At 36.2% G+C, this 22,016-nt stretch overlaps 1 protein-coding gene across 7 annotated transcripts in view; it reads right to left on the minus strand.

Annotated features, from left to right (window-relative positions):
• The window catches only part of LOC107317605 (BEN domain-containing protein 5-like), an 801,512-nt gene that overhangs the window by 463,862 nt on the left and 315,634 nt on the right, over positions 1 to 22,016 (minus strand). The window lies entirely within an intron of this gene.

The following is a 22,016-nucleotide window of genomic DNA, read 5'->3' on the forward strand; positions in this document are numbered from 1 at the left end:
TCTAACATGACCAAACCTGAAATCTTTGTATTTGTTGACATGCTGCCTGCTGGTGTTATAATATAAACATCACAGAATTGAAAATACAAATAAATAAATGCTTCTTTAAAGACGGTAATGGCTCAGCAGGCCGTAGTTTTCCAATCACTGATATGAGTCAGAACTATGACTCTGAAATGGTGTTAAAAAGAACAAAACATCCACTTTCATCTGCAGTGAAAGAATCGTAGTCCTGACCATTCCTCTAATTAAAGATACCCTGCCTTGTTCTGGAACATGTCCCAGCCAAACAACCACCCTGCTATTTTCCTGCCTGCCTCAACTCCCTCCTACAATACCATTGGGATGTGGAATCCTGTCTGCTCTGTGCTCAGTAAAATAGCTTGACTATACTGTCTCAATTAGTATTGCTAAGCTGATTTGAGATATTTCTGTGAAATGGAGAACAGGACAAAGGACAGACAGCTATCTTCTACACAGGAGCAGATCAGAACAAGCACAGCACTGAAGAAGATATAAAGACAGTTGGAGAAAGCAGTGCTGTGATGTTTATACCAACACAGGCACACAAAAGAATGCAAATGAAATCTTCCAGCATTATTGACAGTAGCAACGAGGTTACGGTATGTGTGCATATCATGTCTTATTGCTGATTGAGATTATCGTTACTGTTTATTCAATCAATATCAGCATGTCTGAGGGGACTGAAAAGGCACTAATAAGGACACACACTGTTTAGGGTAAACACAGAGCTGATTATAGTGACACTCACTTGATTTGGTGACTCAGATTTAAATGGACTATTTTCAAGATGCCTGGCATAAACTATTCACCTGACAATCAGGAAAACAAATGGTACCTTCTTTTGAGCTCTCCTTTAGCCTTACAGCAACAACCTAGGGATTCACTAGGTGTATGGCATTAAAGCAGAGATTTGGGACACTGTGAATAGGACAAATATGTAGAATATAAATGTTTTCATCATATAAATGTTCTCATGTTACTCCCTTTTCTTTAACTACACACAGCAGCAGGCACTGAGAAGACACAAACCAGATAAGTTATCCCTATATTATTCCCTACCAGGTACTCTCAGGTTGCCAAATTGCTCAGCCTCACCAAGTGCAGCCCATAGAGGGGTGAGACAAAAGGAGCATGTGCCACAGTAAAGCAAGACACAGAGAGCTCACAGGAGCTCAGGTGACTGCTGAATGTAAGCTACAGCATGGCAATCACACTGCGTATAGCACACTGTTTTGGAAATCACTATCATTTGCATATTGCACACTGCAGATATACTTAATAAAGATTCACCTTGTTTTTATTTAAAAGATCACAGAGATCATTAGAACCCTGAGAATGCCCTCAGAGAAATAGTCTGTTCCAACTGTGCATTCATATACATGCATGCTGTTTTAAGTGAGGAAAGAAACAATCTTGCCTCCGTTGAGTTTATAATCTGACAGGAATGTCAGCTGCCTCCCATGGGACCTTGTCTAAAAAAGAACTTGAAGGCACAAAATTGAAATCAGGAGGAATTTTGGTACAAAATTTTGGTACCCAGTTGCAATCCTGAGCTGTGAATCTCAGCTGCCACTTGTATCCCATTCACTCGGCATTTTGTGGCTGTAAAGCTGACTACAGACTAACAACTTCTGCTTTGGCACCCACACAGAACTGCCTCCTTTTTGACAGAGCTGAGCAGCTTGGCTCATAACCCAATCAGGCAAAAGGAGACTTGGCATTGCTGGTGACAAAGAAAATAGGTTTCTGGAGAATGAAATGCATTTTCTGATTTGCTGAAATTGACTAATTCTAATAATTAGCAGGGGTACAAAGAGGCTTGAATGTTGCATTAAAGACCTTGGCTTTTCTTTGCATGCAATGATAGCCGACTTTGGCAGCTGTGCTCAAGTAGCCCGGGATGATATTACATCTGTATTATGATACATCTTTATCTACCAACTGGAGCATATAAGTGTGATACGTGAAATCTAAGTAAGTGTGGAGATTTTTGCAGGCATAGGAAGTTAGAAAATGAATTAAACACCAAATTACACAAACTTTGTCATTATTTTCTTACCCCTAGGTCCAGTCATGCCAAATATCTGCAGTTACTATGAAAGCCTGATATAGCTGAGAATGCTTGACAGTTTATCAAATTATATCAGAGCAGATTCATACAGCATGTAAAAGAATAATATTCAGAAATTTGACATTTGCTGTTTCTGTTGTCACAGGGCTGTATCCCCCTTGTTTGACTCTGAATTCTGTACAGGAATGCAAAAGTCAACAAAGAAAAATAAATCACACCATCATCACCCATGGGTAAGTCTACTAGCTGACACCTGTTGTTTCTTTTGAAGTATATTTCTTTAGTAACAAAACAGTCTGTTGTTTGAAAGATATTCCCAGTCTCAAATTCCTAAAAGTTGCAAGTAGAATCTAAATGCCCTTTTTTTTTACATTTTATCCATAGTAAAATATGTCCATAATTACATGAGGTACATATGTAGGTGCCTAATATACTAGATATGTAATATAGTTTCATACTGTAATGGCTGTATCTATTGAATACATCCTAAGCAATATTAAGGCATGTATCACTAGGGTTGTTTATTATTTGATATTGGCAGTACTTCATTTCTAAGAATGCTTGGAAGGAATATTTGGACAGTGCATTCAGCAATTTTAAAGGTTGCCCTTAGTGCTATTTACAGGCTGCAGCCAGAAGCATTATTTCTCTAATTTTTCTTTTCTGGCAGTTACGTCTAATACCTCTGTTACGATAAATACACAGATTCCATTACCCACACTGACTTAGAACTAGTTCTCCCTGCCCATAGTCCACCACTCACTCCACTTTTGCCAGACTCAAAAACCTAGTATTTGGGCCACAAACACCAGCTACAGCAGTCCTCCAATCCTCACTTCTTTTCCCAATTGCCTTAGAGGTGAACATTACATTATTCACAGGACTAAAGGCAATGAAAGAGGTTGCTGAGGAAAGAGTGTAAAAGACCGAAGAGAACATATACACAACAGCGGGATGACATTTCCCTTGGTATCTTCTTTCTATTGCATGCCACAAGGGCACCTGTACCTTGAGATTTGTGGTAAAGCTACAAATTGTACAAAAGGCAGAGCATTCCTCTGTGCATGGCACTATCATATTCTCACAGTTTATCCCATGTGGCATCAGAGATGCTGGGACTCCAGGTTCTGCTGCCTACCTACACAGGTGGTCAGGTGTAAGGCAATGGCCAGCTGAGTCAGTTGTCATTTTGGAGCACGCTGAGAATAAAAACAAGCCAGGCAGAAGCACCAGCAGAAACAAGTGATGTGGGGACTGAGAAGTCCTGATGCAGAGAAAGGGAATGGAAGACCACATTTGATAATATTAAGGATAAGAAGCTGTCGAGAAGACTGAACATGGAGACAGTTCTTTATTTTGAAATTTAAGAGGCTAAGTTTCCATACCCCTTTAAACAAATCAGAAGACAATGCTTAGAGATACCTGGAAAAACGATACTAGCTCACCATTCAAAATTCTCTTCCTCAGTGCTCTTCCTTCCAATATTCTCCCTCCTTCCTAAAAAGAATTATGGTAAAAAAGGGTGGGAAAAAAATGCAGTAACTGAAAAAGTTCCTATAAACTAGGTACTGACATGACTATCTGTCTGTAAGTGTGAGCATTCATAGCTCTGTTTCAAAACCTATTCAAACTTGGATAGCCATTTGTGGGGACAAATGAGGCTTCTGCCAGTTTTTACCAAGTTATAAAATTTTCAGCATCACAATAAATTGTGAGACAAGGAGGAGAGAAATTCAATTTAACAAGGAACTCGTAACTTTTCATTGAAGGAGTGCTCAATTGTGGGACAAGGAAGAAGGAGTGAGAGGTACAGAGTGCATCAATATCTTATCCCTTTCTTTCTGGGTTGTCCTTGGAGGCTTGTCCATAATTTACTTTCCCAGGGGAAATTTAGCACAAGTGTAGCAATTTTTCCTTTCATCCTGCTGACAGACTAAGCCAGCTTCAGAAAAAGGGGGATAAAAAAGAAAGAAAGAAAAAACAAAACAAAACCAGAGATCCATAGATATTATTTACACAGCAGATCATGTATTATTTTTACCTTCAGATGTTCATATTTTGATAGTAGTACTAACTGCACACACACTCACACACACTGGGGTAGCATGATCAATGGTAGGGGTCAATAATCCCATTTCAGAAGCAGTCCTACTGCAGAGTGAAATGAAACTGAGTAAAGTCTAAAGTAATGAAATGTGACAGTGCCACATTCGCTGCCATCTTCCAAATATGGAGAGAAATACATTTCTACATGAGGAAATCCTAACCAGCAAGCCAAATCTAGTCATATAATAAATAAGGCTACACATCAGTAATGGATGACTCTCATACTTAGAATTTGCCTTCTTCAATTAACTACAATATGATCTCACAAAGTCTGATTTTTTGTTAGAGTATGAATGATTAACCTTCAAGTTTCCTTGTAAATAAATGGCCTATCTCATTACTTCACAATATTAATCAAATCTTTTATTCTCTCCTCATATTTGTTGTACCACCAGTGATATTATAACTACTTCTACTGGTTAAATCAAGAATCTATAAACAATCACAATGCACTTAGTATCATAATTATCAGCGCATATCATTATATTGGAGAGGGCTGGTGATGGCTGTGCAAATCTGACTTTGATCTCTGGGCAATCATAGACCTATCTGAAGGTGCTATTAATCCAGTATAAGCATCAAAACCAATAGTACTGCATTATAAATTTTTTTTGTATTGTGGTACTTGAAACAATGGAAGCCACTGGCCAAAGCACAAAGCAGATTCAAAGGCTAGGAACAGACTGAGTTCAATGGGCCTGCATGATTTCCTCTGACAACCTGCAGGTGTAGGTGTTAAGGCATGCGTTTGGTGGAGCATTTTACAACCATATCAGAGACATAGGATAAAGAAAATGAGCAGAAAAGAGGTTAAGGATATATGTTCCTTAAAGCAAGCTGCACACACAGAGGCTTCTTTCTTGTCCTCTCTTTGTTGTTGTTGTTTTTTGTTTGCTTTTATTTCCCTCGTCCTTCTCCAATTTCACAAATAAATTTCTATATTGTTATGGATAAGAGGGAAACTTTGGTATATAACTATATTCTTAGTTATGTATTCATCCTAATCCAGCCCTATTGTCCTACTTTCTCCTTGCTTCTGCTTGAGGACAATTAATTTCCATTTCTACAAAGCCCAAAATCACAATACAGACATGGAATGCAACTGATTTCTGCTGAAATTAACTCCTGAAGCTTTTGACTTACTTCAAAATGTCACTAGGATTAAAATCTTTAAATCTGTAAATTCAATAAAGTATATGATCAATACATAAGAACAAATTAAATGAAATTCCCCAGAACTAGTAATTACAGAACTGTAATATAATGCAGATGTTTTTGATGGAAATACACATAAATAGGTATTACCCTCATACTGTCCAATCTTTTGATTGATGACGTACTGGGAAAGGTGGATGTGCTGCAGCTGACAGCTCTGGACAGGACAGATTATGAGGGACAAGTACCTTCAAGATAACACACGATCATCAAGAGGCATGAAGTTTAATAATATCACTTTATAGATATTTCAGTAAGAGGGAGATCAAAGAAAAGATTGGTCCACTACTTAAGTAAGGAATGAAATATATAAGAGATGATGCCAAAAAGACTAACAACTTCAGTCTTTATGACAAAGACTGCTCTGAAAGTAATGCCTCCTACTTTTATTATGCTGGCTAACAATGTCAGAAGCAGATGGTGGTGGTATGGCAGCAGGAACTGAACCTTCCTACCAAAACTCCATTTCATTAGGTGACATTAGGTCACCTCTGCTGGTGTTTATTTTTAAAAGCATGGCATGAGGGCTCTTGTTCATGGCTGGTTCTTTTTCATGGCCATTGAAAAAGTATTGTCACTGTCAAAGAACCAGATTTGAGCCTCAAATCCAGAGGGTCCAAATTTCAGTGTACTTAGGTAAGACAGATATTTAAAAAGGAAGGTTTAAAAAAGAGAGAGAGAAAGCCTGGGAATTGTAGGCCAATCAACTTATCTTTAGTTCATGGAAAAATACTGTAATACATAAACTATTTGTAAGCATCTGGAAGATAATGAGGATATGTATAATATCCAACGTGGATTTGGCAAGAGCAATCATGTCAAAGCAATCTAATTTTCTTCCCTGATAGGATGCAACAGACCTTCTGGACAAAAGGAAAAGAATCGGATGTCATGTGTACCTAAGAATATTTCTTGACCCTCTTCAGCATTACGTTCTTCTATGCAAACCACTGAAGCATGATTCAATTGAAGACAGTACGCAGTGTGTGAGACTGATTCAGAAGGTAAAACTCAGACAGCAGTTACCAACAAACATGTCACTTCTATCAACAGAAAAAGAAATCTCAAATTGAGAAACTGTATGAGTCTCTCTTAGGTCAGGTAGCATTTAATATTTTGATTAATGATCCAGAAAATAGCATTATAAACATACTTGCTACAGCAATGTCTTGCTTGGAAGCATTACAAGTGCTCTGGACAACAGATCAGAATTCAGAATACCCTTGGTTGAATTTAAAGGCCTGATTTGTAAGCTATAGCGCTTGGATAGTGGGGATAAATGTAAAGTCCTGTATTTAGCCAAAAATAATTAACTCTTGGGATGAGGTACAACTGACTTGGTAGCCATTCTGCAGAAAATCAGAAGTTGTTTTGGATTACATGCTGGATAACCAATCAAAAATATCATTATGTTCCAGAAAAGACAAATGTCCTACTGCAATGTATAAATTAAGTGTAGCTTGCAAGTCAGAAAAGAATCCACTCAACACCAATAAAGCTGCATTATTTCATTCACTCTGAGGAACTGCACCTCTAGAAAATGAGGTTCAACTGCTGACAATCTGGAAGAAATTGATGACAATAATCGAAGTCAAGAAAATAACTCTATAAATGAAAATTTAATGAATTAGGGTTATTAGAAATAAAGGAAGAAGAAATAAAAATCCATATAAATAAAAAGTAGCTGTAAAGTTGTTTAAAAAAACAAAAACAACAACAAAATTTTTGTGCCTCTCCTCTGGACACGCTCTAACATGTCCTCATCTCTTGTGTACTGAGAACTCCACATTTGGACATAATACTCCAGGTGAAGTCTCACCAACACAGAGCAGAGGAGCAGGATTACCCTTGAGATGCTGGCCATGCTTCTTTTGATGCAGCCCAGGATACAGTTAGCATTCCAGGCTGAGAGGACACACTGCTGGCTCACGTCCAGGTTACCATTCACCAGTACCTCCAAGTCCTTTTCATAATCCAAGATTAATCCAACTCAAGAATTAGATTGACATTTTTAACAGTGAGTAATCAGACAGTGCAACAAATTATCAAAGGAAACAGTAGATATTCTGTTTCCTGATGTTTTGAAATCAAGACTTGATGCACTCCCAAAAGATGGGTTTCATTCATACATAAGTTAGAAGTTCAACAAAAGGCCATACAGTTTTAATTCAAGATTCTGCAGTGTCCAAGAGGGCTGCCACAACTGTTCAAAGTCCAAAAATTAATTTAGAGCCTGATCTTCTTTTCATCTAAAGAGGACTAAACTCATTGAGAACAGCAGATAAGTACTTGGGAGATCTTGTTGGACAAAAATACTTGAAATGAGCCAGCATGTGTGCGGTGAGCCCAGAAGACCAACTGTATCCTGGCCTGCATCAAAAGAGTAGTGGACAGCAAGGAGAGAGAGGTGACTGTACCCTCTACTCTGCCCCTGTGGCCCCATCTTTTTTATTATATCCAAGCCTGGGGCCCCCAGTACAGGAAGGATGTTTAATTGTTGGAGCGGGTCCATAGGAGGGCTGAAAAAAATATCAAACCTCTCACCTATGAGGATAAGTTGAGGGAGTTGGATTTGTTTAGACTGGGGGAAAGAAGGATTCAGGGAGAACATTGCAGTCTTTCAGTACTTGAAAAGAACTAACAAGCAGGAAGGAGAATGATCTTTTCCATCATCTGATATCTATAGGACAAGCAGGAATGGCTTTAAAGTAAAAGAGGGGAGGTTTAGGTTAGATGCTAGGAATACACTTTTTACTCACATGGTGCTGACACACTGGAGCAGGTTTTCCAGAGACATTATGGAAGACTCATCTCTGAAGGCAAAGAAGGCCAGGTTTGGTGAGATCCTGGGCAGCCTGATCTGCAGGGGGATTGGAACTAGATGATCTTTACAGTGCCCTCCTATCTAAGCCCCTCTGTGATCCCATAATACACTGGGAACTCTTTTTTCCATAGCTCTATGAACTCAGCAAATTCCCTTCCCATCAGAACAATGTGGAAAAACAAACAAACCAAAAAAAGATAAGTAAATAAAGAAAATAAAAATAAAATGAACGTATGTTGCTTAAATTAAATGTTCTTAATATCTAAGCTGTTAATGTGAAAGTATATCTTTCTTCTTTAGAACCTTAAGTCTAATATTTAATGTGTTATTTAGTCTGTTAAAGTTCTGTCTACTTTAAGAGCCAAGGATTAATGGTTTCAAATTCCAGCGTGTTGACCTTTATTCAACATTAAAATGCTTATTTGAGCATTCTGCCATGGTACAGGTAAGCCTCTATCTAATGAAAACTGTAAGGCAAAGAAAGTTTAACTCCCATATGTGTATGGATAAAATTATTTTGCAATAAGAGGTTTAGGGGATCTTTACTACACACTTGTGAAGTTAACGTTGATACAAAGAATATTAAAACTTCAGAGTACACATGCTATTACTCTGGTTATGTGTTAAATGTTAGAACAATATTAATGAAGATAATGGGGAATTAGAATAGATAAGAGCTCCTGTTCCCAAGTTAATGCCCAGAATGACATAGTCATGACAGCAATTTTAAGCAAAGCAGATCAAAAACGAATCATACTAGTTACTTCTGCAATAAATTAAAGAATCTACTTTCAAATATCATGGTTTTGAAGAAAACCAAAGAAGCAGTTTGCATATGAGAATATATGGCTTGCTAACATAACAAAACAAACTACAGAATAAGTTGGCAAGATGGATTTCGACTGTTGCTGAATACTAGAATAGTCAAATTATAAACGCATCGGCTGACGTGGCAGAAAGAACTAGGAGAGAAGATGATGGCAATAGAGAGCCTGGATGCTCTTGCAGACCTTCAGAGCACTTAGTGAATGCAGATAAAAAATGTCTTTATAGACAGAAGACGACTGAAAAAGCCAGGACTTTGATCACATCGGATCTTTACTACTGAGATATTGATTAAAGTAACAGCTATGCAAAAAGCTAAGTGGGGGGACATTTTTCTCAAAGATTTCCATTCTTCCGTGGTTATTTTAACAAGCTGTGTAATCAAATGCAGTCTAGGATGTGAAAACATACAGAGATACCACAGACAATAAATCAAGACTGAAGCTAGCACTCAAATAAGATTTTTGTCCTACAATATTTTTACAACTCATTTTTCTCCATGAAAGATTACCAGCCAATCTCCTAAATATTGAAAAATTATTGGACTAAGATAGTTGATAACAAACAGACATCTGGTTAAAAAAATTACTCAGAACCCAAAGACTTGAAATATTTTTTTTCTAAAGGAAAAAATTTATATACATGTAGAGAGTATTTTGAGCTATCACATTTTAAAATGTAATAGACATATAGCCAGGAATTAAAATGTGTCATACCTCTAGTTGCTCATGACAAATAAATTAGGTATAGGACAACTAAAGGAGAGCAATATCAATTCTGAAGGTATATGAATGCTTAAGAAGATGTGAGTAGTAGATAAGAAATTCAACGTATTGCATGACAGTCTGTCATATGCAAAATAACAAACAAAAACCCCCCCAGCTTTTGTCACTTTGAGGAGAATAGTGAATATTTAATTATTCTAATTCAAACTTCCCCCTGTATTAACAGAATTCCAGAAAAATATCTACCAAGTGCACCAATATTCTGCTAAAAAAACCACAACAACTCCAGAACTGCAAATACAACTCAAAATTTCTGCCTCTTTTAGAAACCTGACTTCACTGTTTATCCAGTCTCCAAAGATGAAGCACACAGTGTACCAGACTGAAGGAGGAAATGCTGGATTCTTTTTTTCTTTTTTCTGCTTGTTAAACAAGAACTGTACAGAAGTTATAGACTGCAAACAGTTTATTCTAGTAATTTAAAAAGAATCTGATAGAGCTTATGTAATGTAAATCTGTCACTGTTTGGCTTTCACACAGAATATGAGGTACAGCATTTTAGTCAAGACAGGGCATGCTCAGAGCCAATAAGAGAAGTAAAGGGTGAGGAGGAATGACAGAAAAAGTTTTGGAAGAACTTTTATAACACATGTACTTTTAGGAAATCCCAAAATTCCATGTAATTATTTAAAATATTTTTTATATATATTTAATTTAATTAATCGCATTATGAAAGCACAGAAGTTCAAAAGCAGAAGTAGACAACCCCTACCGTAAGTCTTTTCTTACTAAAGACTGTAGAATAATGAAAACCCACGAGCTTTCACTGAACTCTCTGAAGTTATACAGGTAAAAAATGCAGTGCTAAGTACACACCTATTGCAAGGGATTAGCAGCAAGAACAACAACTTCCTATGTGCAGCCTCACCTCACAAGGGATGTACACATCATAGCCAAGTTAGTACAACAGTGTACTCTTAATATGACCATGAATGTAGTCTCTCAAATACAAATGTTATTGCATTCTGAATGAAAATATCATTTGCCATACTTTATTGTCCCAACCATTTTAAATTTTATGCCATACAATTTGAAAATTGAGACTGAATTTATCTTCAGGTGCAGTAAGTTGGACTTGTGACATGAAATTGGCAAAGTATTAAAGCATGTTCCTGCTCTTGCTGATTCTCTGCTTAAATGTTTCCTCCTTTCTTAGTTGTCTAAGCACCAATATGCTACAATCAAATTCCAGCAAGTTAGTTAAGATGCTTGCTTGCCTTTCTTCTCTAAATGCAGCACTTTCTTGGGCGTATTGATCAGTGACTAAAATGAAACACAATAAAACAAAACCGAAGCAACAAAAACAAACCCCAGATGAAATTCCACTTTCTTTTCTCTCTTTTTTTCCTACTGTCACTTTTTTAAAAGGTCTTTTCATCTCCTTCTCTACCAAGAAAGCATGTTACTTGATGGAAATATAAGGATAATGAATCTAAAGCCATTCAACACCAAACTACTTAGAAATTGAAGGTAACTATAGAATTTAGCCTCCAGCATTTCAGTGAGGCAGCACACACATGCACAAATTGCTTTCTCAGTTACTGTGTGGAAACTCAAGAATATCCTACTCCAGTCAATAGTGTCACCAGATTTTTTGCCACTCGGAATAAGAACACATTGATGATAGGTTACGTCAAAATACTGAACACATTTTTATAGTTTAAGATGTATTATTTCATATGATTCCTAGGTCTTAACTTTCAAGTTGATTATGTTATTACCAGGAAGAGTTAATTTCAGCAGTAGTTTAGAAAACCACTTTTCTACCTCTCTGCCCATCCCTTCAAAGGTAGAGTAACAATGGTAGAGGAAAACAGAGCAGCGTATATTTACCCTGCAGTGTTGTATAATCTGTCTGTTAACAAATGCAAGACACAAAGTAAAGTCATGTAACCCAATTGAAACAGTTCGTACTGGAGGTTGATTTCCCTTGGGAACTGAAACATCAAGTAAGAAACTGAACCAGTTAAATATAACCTTTTTAAAGGGCAAAAGAATTCAAAGGTAATCAAGGATTTTTTTATTATTTTTTTTTCCATCAGAAGGGCATTTATAATTATATTCCACTTTTTTTTATAACAGTCCTTTTTATGTTGATACTACAAAAGAACTCCACAGAAATCCAGCCTTGATTTATATAACAGAATTCAATCTACACGTGGTTTTCATATGCAAAGCATCCCTGATATAAGCTATACTCTGACAAAGCTGCATTTCCCTTAAGAAACAAGGGAAATACATTTTCAAAGCAATTTGTGAAGGTTCAGCCACATGCTTTTCACTAGTATTTTTAGGGTCACTTGAGAATAAATCCTTACCTCCTGCTTTGAGAAAGTAACATCATATGACTGCATGGGATACTAGAGCGAGCTCAGAATGTAGTGTTTAACTTCCTCTATTATCACAGAGTATGCTTGACCAAGAAACCTGTCTCAGCGTGTGTTCATGGCATCTACATGTCTACCAGATACTCATGTAAAATCATACTGTACTTTGTTGCCTTCGAATGATAACAAAATTAAATTGAAAAAACAGACCATGACACAGACAGTATTGCTCTCAAATTACGCAGATTAAAATCAAGCAGTTTCTATTGCCCAAATATTACTATACAAAAACATTTGCAGAGAACAGCCCCACTAAACACTATTCTGTGAAGGCAATAATAATAATAATAATAATAATAATAATAATAATAATAATAATAATAATAATAATAATAATAATAATAATAATAATAATAATAAAAATAAAAGACATTGTTTGTATAGCACCAGTATGCAGAATTCCACAGTGGATTCTAATGCCTATATCTGCTGAGACTCAGCAGAAATACTCTGCGTAAGTATAACTGCCAAATAGAGGTGTCAGGGCCAGCTAGTTTCTTTTCCCTGCAATGAGTAATTTGTTGATACACTGAGAAACTAGTATTAGGAGATGCTTTAGTCAAAATGCTGTAGGTTATTAATCACAGCTTTGGGTTTTCTGACAGGATGTTTTGATAAAATAAATCTATTTTAAGTGACTGTAATGAAATACTAACCCATTTTTGAAGGGCTTTTAAGATGTTTTTAAGTTTCAGATCAAAGACTCAGTTAATGTAACCTCCACACATTAAATATTTAGTACTTACTCAGTCACTTGAGCACTCAGGCATCTTGACATTCTAAGAGGGGGAGAGGGAAATTGAGTTTAAGTCAGTTTTGCACTGTGGGATTTTTCAGTTTTTATGTTAAAATCCCAGACATGTAATTTTAATACAAAGGAGTTTATTCTTTACTCTCGTATATGCACCACCCGTTAAGAGAATATTTATGCACCTGAATAGATGGGAGAATATATCCTCTATAGAACCGTTTCAATGGAAACTGTTGTGCTGTGATTAACATCATGATTGAACATTATTCTTTCTCTTAGCTCTCTGATGGACGAAACCAAATGCACACACAACCCTTTCCAGAGAAGAATAGGGACTTGCAAGAAGAAGAAGAAGGCAGCAACATTTAAGCAAGACTTTTCAGACATTTGGATTTCTTGTATGTTCTCCCCTTTCTGTCTTTCCTAGAATCTAATGGTTGTTCTTGAATGTTTCATTTCTTCCAAGGGACATGATCAGAGTTTTTCAATAAAGATCAAGATAAGGGAAATAATCCTGTCAGGGGATTTATTAACATAGATGTCTCAAGTTCGTAAACTGCAAATCATTAAGGGCTGGAAATGCTTTCTGGAAATTCAGAGCTAAATATAAATTCTGCATGTTCTCAATTATCTTCTTTCCTCTGAAAATTCACCGAACATAGTGAGGAGCTGCAGATGACTACCAGCAGAATGAAGGCATTCTGAGCTTATCTCTTGGCTTACTTGAAGTAAATTATGGATAGAAATTGGGAAAAAAAAAAAAAAAAAAAAAAAAAAAAAAAAAAAAGAAGAAAAGAAAAAAAAATCACATTAAAAAAGGTCTTTGAAGCTATTGTTATGCAATATCTTTGGCTCATCTTAATATTTGGTTTCAGAATCAAGATAGCTATTGCTTATTTCAGTTCTATTCAACACACACATGGTGACATTCAGGTTGTTTCATATGCCCAGTTTTGATAAGGCTTCAACAATACCAAGATGTGGAAACAGGCAAACAATAAACAAAAGCCTACATTTCATTTATCACAGTCATTTTTCCAAAACACACAATTCTATTGAAGATGATTGGACCTTAATTCAAAGTTCAAAAAGCTAAAACTGACCTCTGAAGTAATGATAGCAATACATATTCCCAAACCTGGTAAGCATCATCATTTCATGACCCTATTTGTCATAAGTGTCTTCTGAATGTTAAGTAAGCACAAAGACTGTATGTCATCATTGGTGACAGTGAAAGACAAACAGCTTCTGAAAACATCTACATGTATCTTACAATAACTACATGATCTCATCTATTTTTCCCAAAGACTTATGTCCCATTTTACCCTGCTTTTACTCCTGGCAATGGCTCTGGTGCTCCTGCTTTCTCTGGCCACATTAAATTATATGAACCAGAGGAGCAAGAAGTTACGTGGTGAAGCAGGCATCTTTTTTTGTGTGTGTGTACATAAACTTAACATCTTTTATGTGTGGTTGCTTCTCCGTACACAACACTGTGAGGCTGTCAAATAGTAAATCAAACAAATGAAGGCTTAAGAAGAAACTAGGGTAGATCAAAAGAAATCCAGAATAGAAGCCAATACTAAACTTATAATGCATATAAAATACTTCAGAAATTCCCCCATTGATTTATCCAAGAGACAGTAAAGATTTATCTGCAAGGTACTACCAAAAAAAAAATAATAATAATAAAAAAAAAATGTCTTTCTTTTGCTCTCTTGTATTGTTAAGAGTAGAGACCTGTATAGAAATCACATTATGAGGTATCAACTCACAGGTTATACCAGAAGTATCTAGGTGTAAAAAGGTGGAAATTTAAATTCTTTCTAGAATTTCCTAAGTAAAAAACATTCTAAAATTAGCACAAAGCTTGGGCAGATCATTTAATAATTGGTTAATTCTGAAAAACTTTTGAGAAAATATTTTGAATGTAATCTTGGAGAACCACTGTTGTAACAAAACACAGCACAGGAGATGCAAGCTCTCCTTGCATCACTGCCTCTGTAACAGACATTACGCCCATAAGAAGGCAACATTGATGGAGAGAGAGTAATGAGACTGTGACCAGTGCTTCAGCGTAGGTGTCATGAGAAATGAAACAAAGAATGGAGTTAGATTTGATATTAGTGGAAAGAACTTCAAACGCCTTTGACAAATTTTATGGAAACTGACAGCAACATCATGAATTATGATTTGACATTTTGTGGCACTTTTAGGTGCTATAGAGATTCAAAAAAAAAGAAGAGGATAAAAGAAGAGGTTTTCAAAAATTAGCAACAATAAATAACTCCGATAGTACTGACTGATAGACAGGAAAAGTGAAAATTACTGCATAAAAATGTCCCTTACAGAAATTAATGTTATTCTAGTAGATTCGGGTTTATTATTAGATGGCATGCTTAAACTTGCCATGAACATTACTTTCTGAAACAAGGATATATTCATATGCAGTGGTCTAAGATGCCAAAGAAGAGGAGGATTGGCATGAAATATTTTCCATGTTAGAATACGATAAAACGGACATCTGAAAAAAAGAAGGCTTGGCTATATGTTATCTGTTTATGGGCAAACTGCTTTACTCCTTTGGCATTCAGGATCATTGGCAGTAAACAACACAAAATCAGCTTACCCAATTGTGACAAGGTTGAAGGTCTCTCCTAGAGCGATTTGACTCACACTGTCCCTGGAACAAAACTGCAAAATTTAGTACTCTTGTTGGCTGTAAACAGGGGTACAGATGGGTAGTCCCAGCACATGGAATGTAGTATGAATCTGCTATACGAATTTCTATTCATAAACACTGCTGAAATACATCTGCCATCAGCAGTACACTGGTAAGTTAAGTATGGCCAGGGAGATCTGATTATATATAGCCAGTTTCAGAGGCTTACTGGGGCTTACTATCACATTTGAAGATCAAACACCGCTCTTATTTTTACTAAGTTTCTCTATAATAATTCCTGATAAGCCAAATGATATGAATTGTACATTTGTGCATGTAGGCTCCCCGTTCTATCAAGGACACACATAAATAATTAATGTTTTCCAGTAGTGTATATAGTCTGTGCTACTGTCACGGTATAGGCTATCCTGCATCCTAGCACTGGTAGCACACAAACCAAAACCTAAAACATGGACATCTTAGTAGAAAAAAAGAAAGCAAAAGATGAATGAGATTGGGAAGGATTTTGAATTGCACTCCTCATTCACTCCTGCAAAAGCGTGCTTCATACTGGAAAGTTTGGATTTTTCTGCTTACTTCACTTGGTACATAATTTGGTGGTTCATACTGATGTAAGAAGTAGAGATGGTTGTTATCCAGGAGAATTTCAAACTATTATTTTCCCTTCTTTTCTGATTTAACTTTCTAATAAGCAGAGCGTATACAATGTATTTTGTAGTATACATATATCAATTGTAGCTTCAAAAGAATGAAGTTCAGCTCACTGAGAGAAAAGTTTGTCTTTATCTCCAACTCTCTGGGAGCAGGAAAAATCTGAGATTCCAGAGACCCTGTTTCATTTTGCTTCGTTATTGTCATAGCAACAAATGATCTTGAAGTATGGCATGCAACATCTATCACCACTTCTATTATAGCTCTAGATACTAACCTGTTTTTGTTAATAGCTAGCACATAAACTAGTCTTTGTATTCTTTGGAATGTAATTGATGAACTACAAAACAAAAGGTTATAGTTAGTAAAATTATATATTGCCATTTGTGTCCAGCAATGAGAAAATCGGAATTATAGGAATGAAAAAATGAAGTTTTCTGCCAAATAGATCAATACATCCCACCTCTTTGTCAGCTCTGAATTAGATGTTTTATGTTGCTGTATATTTCCCTCATTGGTCGCTATAGCTAATTGGCATTGCAGTCAAGATAGAACATATAGGAATTCTGTTTGATCATAGGGAACATCATATTCCCTACAAGCCTGTGCAGCATAAGCCTACAATGTTATTTGGTCTGTGCACACCCAATTCTAATTTACTGAAGGACAGCAGTGGAAGCTCTGCTGTGATATTTGCTGTTAAAAAAATCTGATCTATTTCTATACAAGAAATCTAAAAGATAAGTGCAGTTTTATTTCTAAAGCTCTGAAGGATTTCAATATCAGTTAGAGATGAAGACAAATTTGGTGCTGCCAGAGTATCTTGTAAGGATGAAGACAACAGCCAAAATACCTCTGAAACACACATTCTTCTTACCTTAGTTCAAGTGCTGAGCAGTTTGTTTTCTCAAGTGAGAGAATACATTGAATCTGGATTCTTCATTAAGATAAAGAAAACACTTCAATCACATATTTTTTTTAAAAGTTACAGGTTCTCTGGGACCCCACAATACCATTAATTCCTGAAAGAACAAATGGTCCTCAAGCAAAAGACACCAAAGTACTTTATGTTGGCAACTTAACTGCCTAAGGCACAGTAAAGATCTAGACAATTTCCCGTAAGATGTAGGGATGAAGACAGACTACAGGGCAATATGAAACTAACTCATTTCCACTTACTGTAAGCAAAGATTCAGTGCCTTTGAGCAGTAACGCTATTCTTGTCCAACCATTACCTTTCAGATTTTAAAATATTCATAGTTTGGATTAATATCAATATCCATGTCTTAGGCAAATCTTACTGCAGTGACAGAGTTCCTCCTATTTTTTCAACACATCACCACCAACCTCTGTTTTAGCCTTCATCTGTTAATCTATAAAGTGCCCTTAATCAGTCATCTCTGACATTCCTATAAATTCTCCATTGGACGTAACACCTTAGCAGTCATTTTTCATTCTCAGAAGGCAAATAAGAAAAACAAGACTTGAGGTTTTGGGTCACATGAACTGTGCAAAATAACAGATTCAATTTCTAAATATTTTCTTGCACACTGCAGACAACACTTTGAAAAGCTCTGCAGTTGTAAATGGAGCTTGGTTTCCAAAACATAAGATTCCTTTTTGGTATGTAACTATCAAAATTTCACATTGTTATTTATTTATTTCTTTTCTGACAAAACATCTGAAAGATCATGTTCATATTTTCATATTTTCAAGTCTTTACACCAAGCTGTGATCGCCCTGAGGAAACAAATCAGCTGTACTACCCATAGTCCTGACCACAGTGATCTAATATCAGAACTCCATTCTGAAGGGAAATCGCTTTTAAATGGATTCTGTTTACCATGAATGAACTAAGAAAATTAATATCAAAGTCTTTATCATGTACTGTTTCTATTTAATTCCAGTTTCTGTAGTAGCTTCATTACCTACAAAATGGCTACAATGACACCACCATGACATATAATTCCTGAAATGGATTAAACGCCTCCTTGGTCTTCATCCACAGTACATGTTTGTCATCAGACAAATTTAACATCAGATAGGGTATTTTGTAAAAACAAACTGTCTAGAAAGTTAAGTCCATAATGCTAAAGAATTCTGAATGAAAACTTTGGGCTGAGCCTAGGAATTATGTTCTTTGTGATAGAAAGTGTCACGCAACTGAGAACTTTGCAATGTGTGCTCAGTTCTCAGACTGTTCTCTGCTGCCACAGTATGGTGCTCAGCTGCTGCTTAAAAACATGAATAAAAGGATCGTTATCAGAGAACACAGTTATTTCTATGTATCAGTATGATTGGTTGCTACATAAGACCTCTTTTGAGAACTATTTAAAATGCTTTAAATTGTACCTTATATTTCATAAGAAATGGTGTGTGTGTGTGTGTGTGTGAAATCAACAACAAAACACACCAGCTTACAATTAAGTACCAATGCTTAACCGATGCTTAATCCAGTAGCAATGCTTTCTATAATTGCATTAGATAGTGGCAAGCCTTACGTTATCCCTTCAAATATATATATTCAAATATTTAGTGTAAAAAGTAAGGTCACAATCAGGTAGCTTGCACCACATGAACTACACTTCCTTCATGGAAGTGCTCTCTGTATTAAAATATTTTCTTATTATACATTTATTTTCTCATTCCTATATGGTATAAAGATATCATGCAGATTCCCTTTTGACATTTTGTGTGCCCCGGTGGTGCAGTGGTAGGAATGCCGCGTTGCAACACTGGAGGCCCTGGGTTCGAATCCCCCCTGTGGCGCAAGTGGTAGAAGTGCCGCCCTGCTACACAGGAGGCTCGAGGGTTGGACTCGATGATCTCTAAGTTCCCTTCCAACCCGCACGAGACTATGATACTATGACTATGATGATACTATGATGACACACAAACTGAAGTGTTTTTTGGAGCCATCTTTCAGCCTTCAAGGCTTAAGGACAACCAGGATAAAGTATTACTGAACACCTACAAGGCAGGGATAAAGAGCTACAGAACTGATCTCTTATGCAGAAGGCCTCAAGTGCACACCTGACAGACACATTACAAAAAGGACTTCTCTTTACACATGGGCACTCAGCATATTTACAGATATCTGCAAAAAGGGCTGCAGAATACATTACCTGAACCAGTTTCTCCAACAAAATGTGACTGAGTGATGAAACAACCAAATGTAAGGTAGCAGACAAGCACTTCCTTAAATCAAATTTGAGACTTCCTTTTATTTGTTAAGCATTATCTATTAGGTATATTCCATTACAAGAGAGAAGATTAATCTGAAGAGTACGTGCAGGAAGGTTTGCAGAAAACTTACATCCTGACTGGATGTGACAGATATTTTTGGTTTCTTGTTATTGAATGGTTTATTTGTTATTTTAAAAGGGAGAGTAACTGGCTCACACGTCTTAAAATTTAGTCCAGTGGGAAATGAATAATATTAGGAAGTTATTTGAAATCACTTCTATCTCTCCGTAAATTTGCTTTATTATTAATCTACAAGGAGTGAACAAAACCACTAGCCATTGGTTACCAATGACAGGAAGCAAATTCTTCTCATATCCTAGCACCAGCTCCCTAATTCAGCTCTCAGCCTCAGTGTACAGTAGGAAAAGTTGAAATGTTAGATAAGCAAGCCTTTGGGAGCATACTGAAGCAATCACTTTACAGGAACTGAAATATAAATCATCTAATAACCAGATTCATTTACATTCATACCAGACTGGAAACGTCATTATTCCTTGTTACTTTGAAAAAAATATGCTTGGCCAAAAACACTGAGATCCTCTGCTCAAAGTCTAGGATTATGCTTTTCCCCCCCCCCCCCCTTTTATTCATGTTGTTATAGTGCTAGTGCAAGATAATGGCTTTACATTAGGGCACTGAGTCTTTATCTTGCAAAGTGTTGACTGCTCTGACCTTGGATCTAAAGGCCCTTTTAGACATATGTGGTTTGATCCCATGAACTTCACCAGGACTATTTAACAGGCTTAAGTTTATTTCTGTGTTTATGTGCTTTTTCTGCATCAGAATCATAATATTCAGCTTGCACAAATTATATGAACAAGACTTAGCCTAAAGTAATTAGATTTTAATGCATTATATTTACATTCCATATTTACCATAAAGCTAAATCAATACATAGTTCTTTCTTTGGTTAAATTAAAAGGGATAAATTCAAATCCTTTTACCTAAGCAAACTCTAACACTGTTAAATAAGCCTTCATTCCCAAGATCTCAACTGTACAGATAACATGGGTCAGGCTAAAGATTTTTTGGGTCTACAGTTGAAGAATATACATTAAAATATAACTCTGTTCTCACACATATATTACACAACAACTGCACTGGAGATCTAAATAGAAGCCAACTAAAACACAGACAGAATGCCATCAGAGTCAATGCAGTAAAGAGTTACTTGGCAAACGCTGCTAATAGCACCGTGTAGCATAATTTCCCCTACATTCAGTATCACTATATATATGGTAATTATTGCTTAATGCTGTGCTGGAAAAGAGGGAAAACAAATTTCTGTAAATGAGACTGAAAGAATGAATGTAATCCAGGCAGTTTGATGGTTTCCAGGGCCATACATATCTCCAAGATATATTTATGTCTTTCAGAACAAGTAAGTCTTAAAATTATTAAAAATAAAAAAGCTTTACATTGGTGTATATATTTCATTCCAGATTCCCATTTTATTTATTTATCATTGAAAAAACATTATTTCCCAACTACCAACTGAAAATGGAGTTCTAACGACCAAGTCATTAAACTCAGAATGTAAAGGAGGTGGACACTGTCCGCAGATGCTTACAGTTGCCCATATCTGAGGGTTCAACTGACTGCAGACAAAGAAAGTTTGCTTCCTATTGGGACTGCATCATTTATTCATGAAATGAATAACTGTCTTCTTGCATTCAGGTGTTAACTCAGGTATGTCAGGATGCCCAATTCGATACCTACATGTTTCTACTCCAGGTTGAAGGTCTCCCTCTTTTCTCCACATGACAAATAAATTACATATTATGCCACCTACTTTGAACATGTGGATGTATGTATTAGAAGATGAAACAAATAGGGAGCAGAGAGTCATAAGTAAGAACAAAGAAAGGTGATAGACTAGAATATAAAAGCAAATGAAATGACAGTGGGATGAGGCACAGAAAAGAACATGACAATATCTTCTGTGGCTCTGGAATTTCAAAGGCCTAACAGTTATTTTGGATTTTCCCTTCGTAACAGAAAGAGGCAATGGAAAAGAATGGGAAAAAAACACATAGAATAAGTTACATTTAAAATCTCAATTATAGTTTTGGGATAACATCCATATTATGAATAATATGGGAAAATCAGTACTAAATGTGTACATAGATACATTGCTGAAAAAAAGAGTACATGCTCTAAGCATATGTGTGGATGCAATTTTGCATTCTAGATAAAGAGTAGTTATGTTTATGGTGTTTTGTTTTGTTTTTAGCATTACTTCTGTGTCCTATTTCAGGCCAAGTAAATTACCACAAATTGCATTTAGACGACACTTCAACCCAGTTGTAGTCAGATCCATTGAAAAGTACGGAGTCTGATACCAACATGATTTCCAAGGCATGATACATCACAGTAAAGCCTATGACTTCTCTTATTATTATTTTTTTAAGACTAAGACTATACTTTTCTTTTATAGAACCATTACTA

This window comes from Coturnix japonica, chromosome 8 (assembly GCF_001577835.2).
Source record: "Coturnix japonica isolate 7356 chromosome 8, Coturnix japonica 2.1, whole genome shotgun sequence".
Taxonomy (NCBI): Eukaryota; Metazoa; Chordata; class Aves; order Galliformes; family Phasianidae; genus Coturnix; species Coturnix japonica.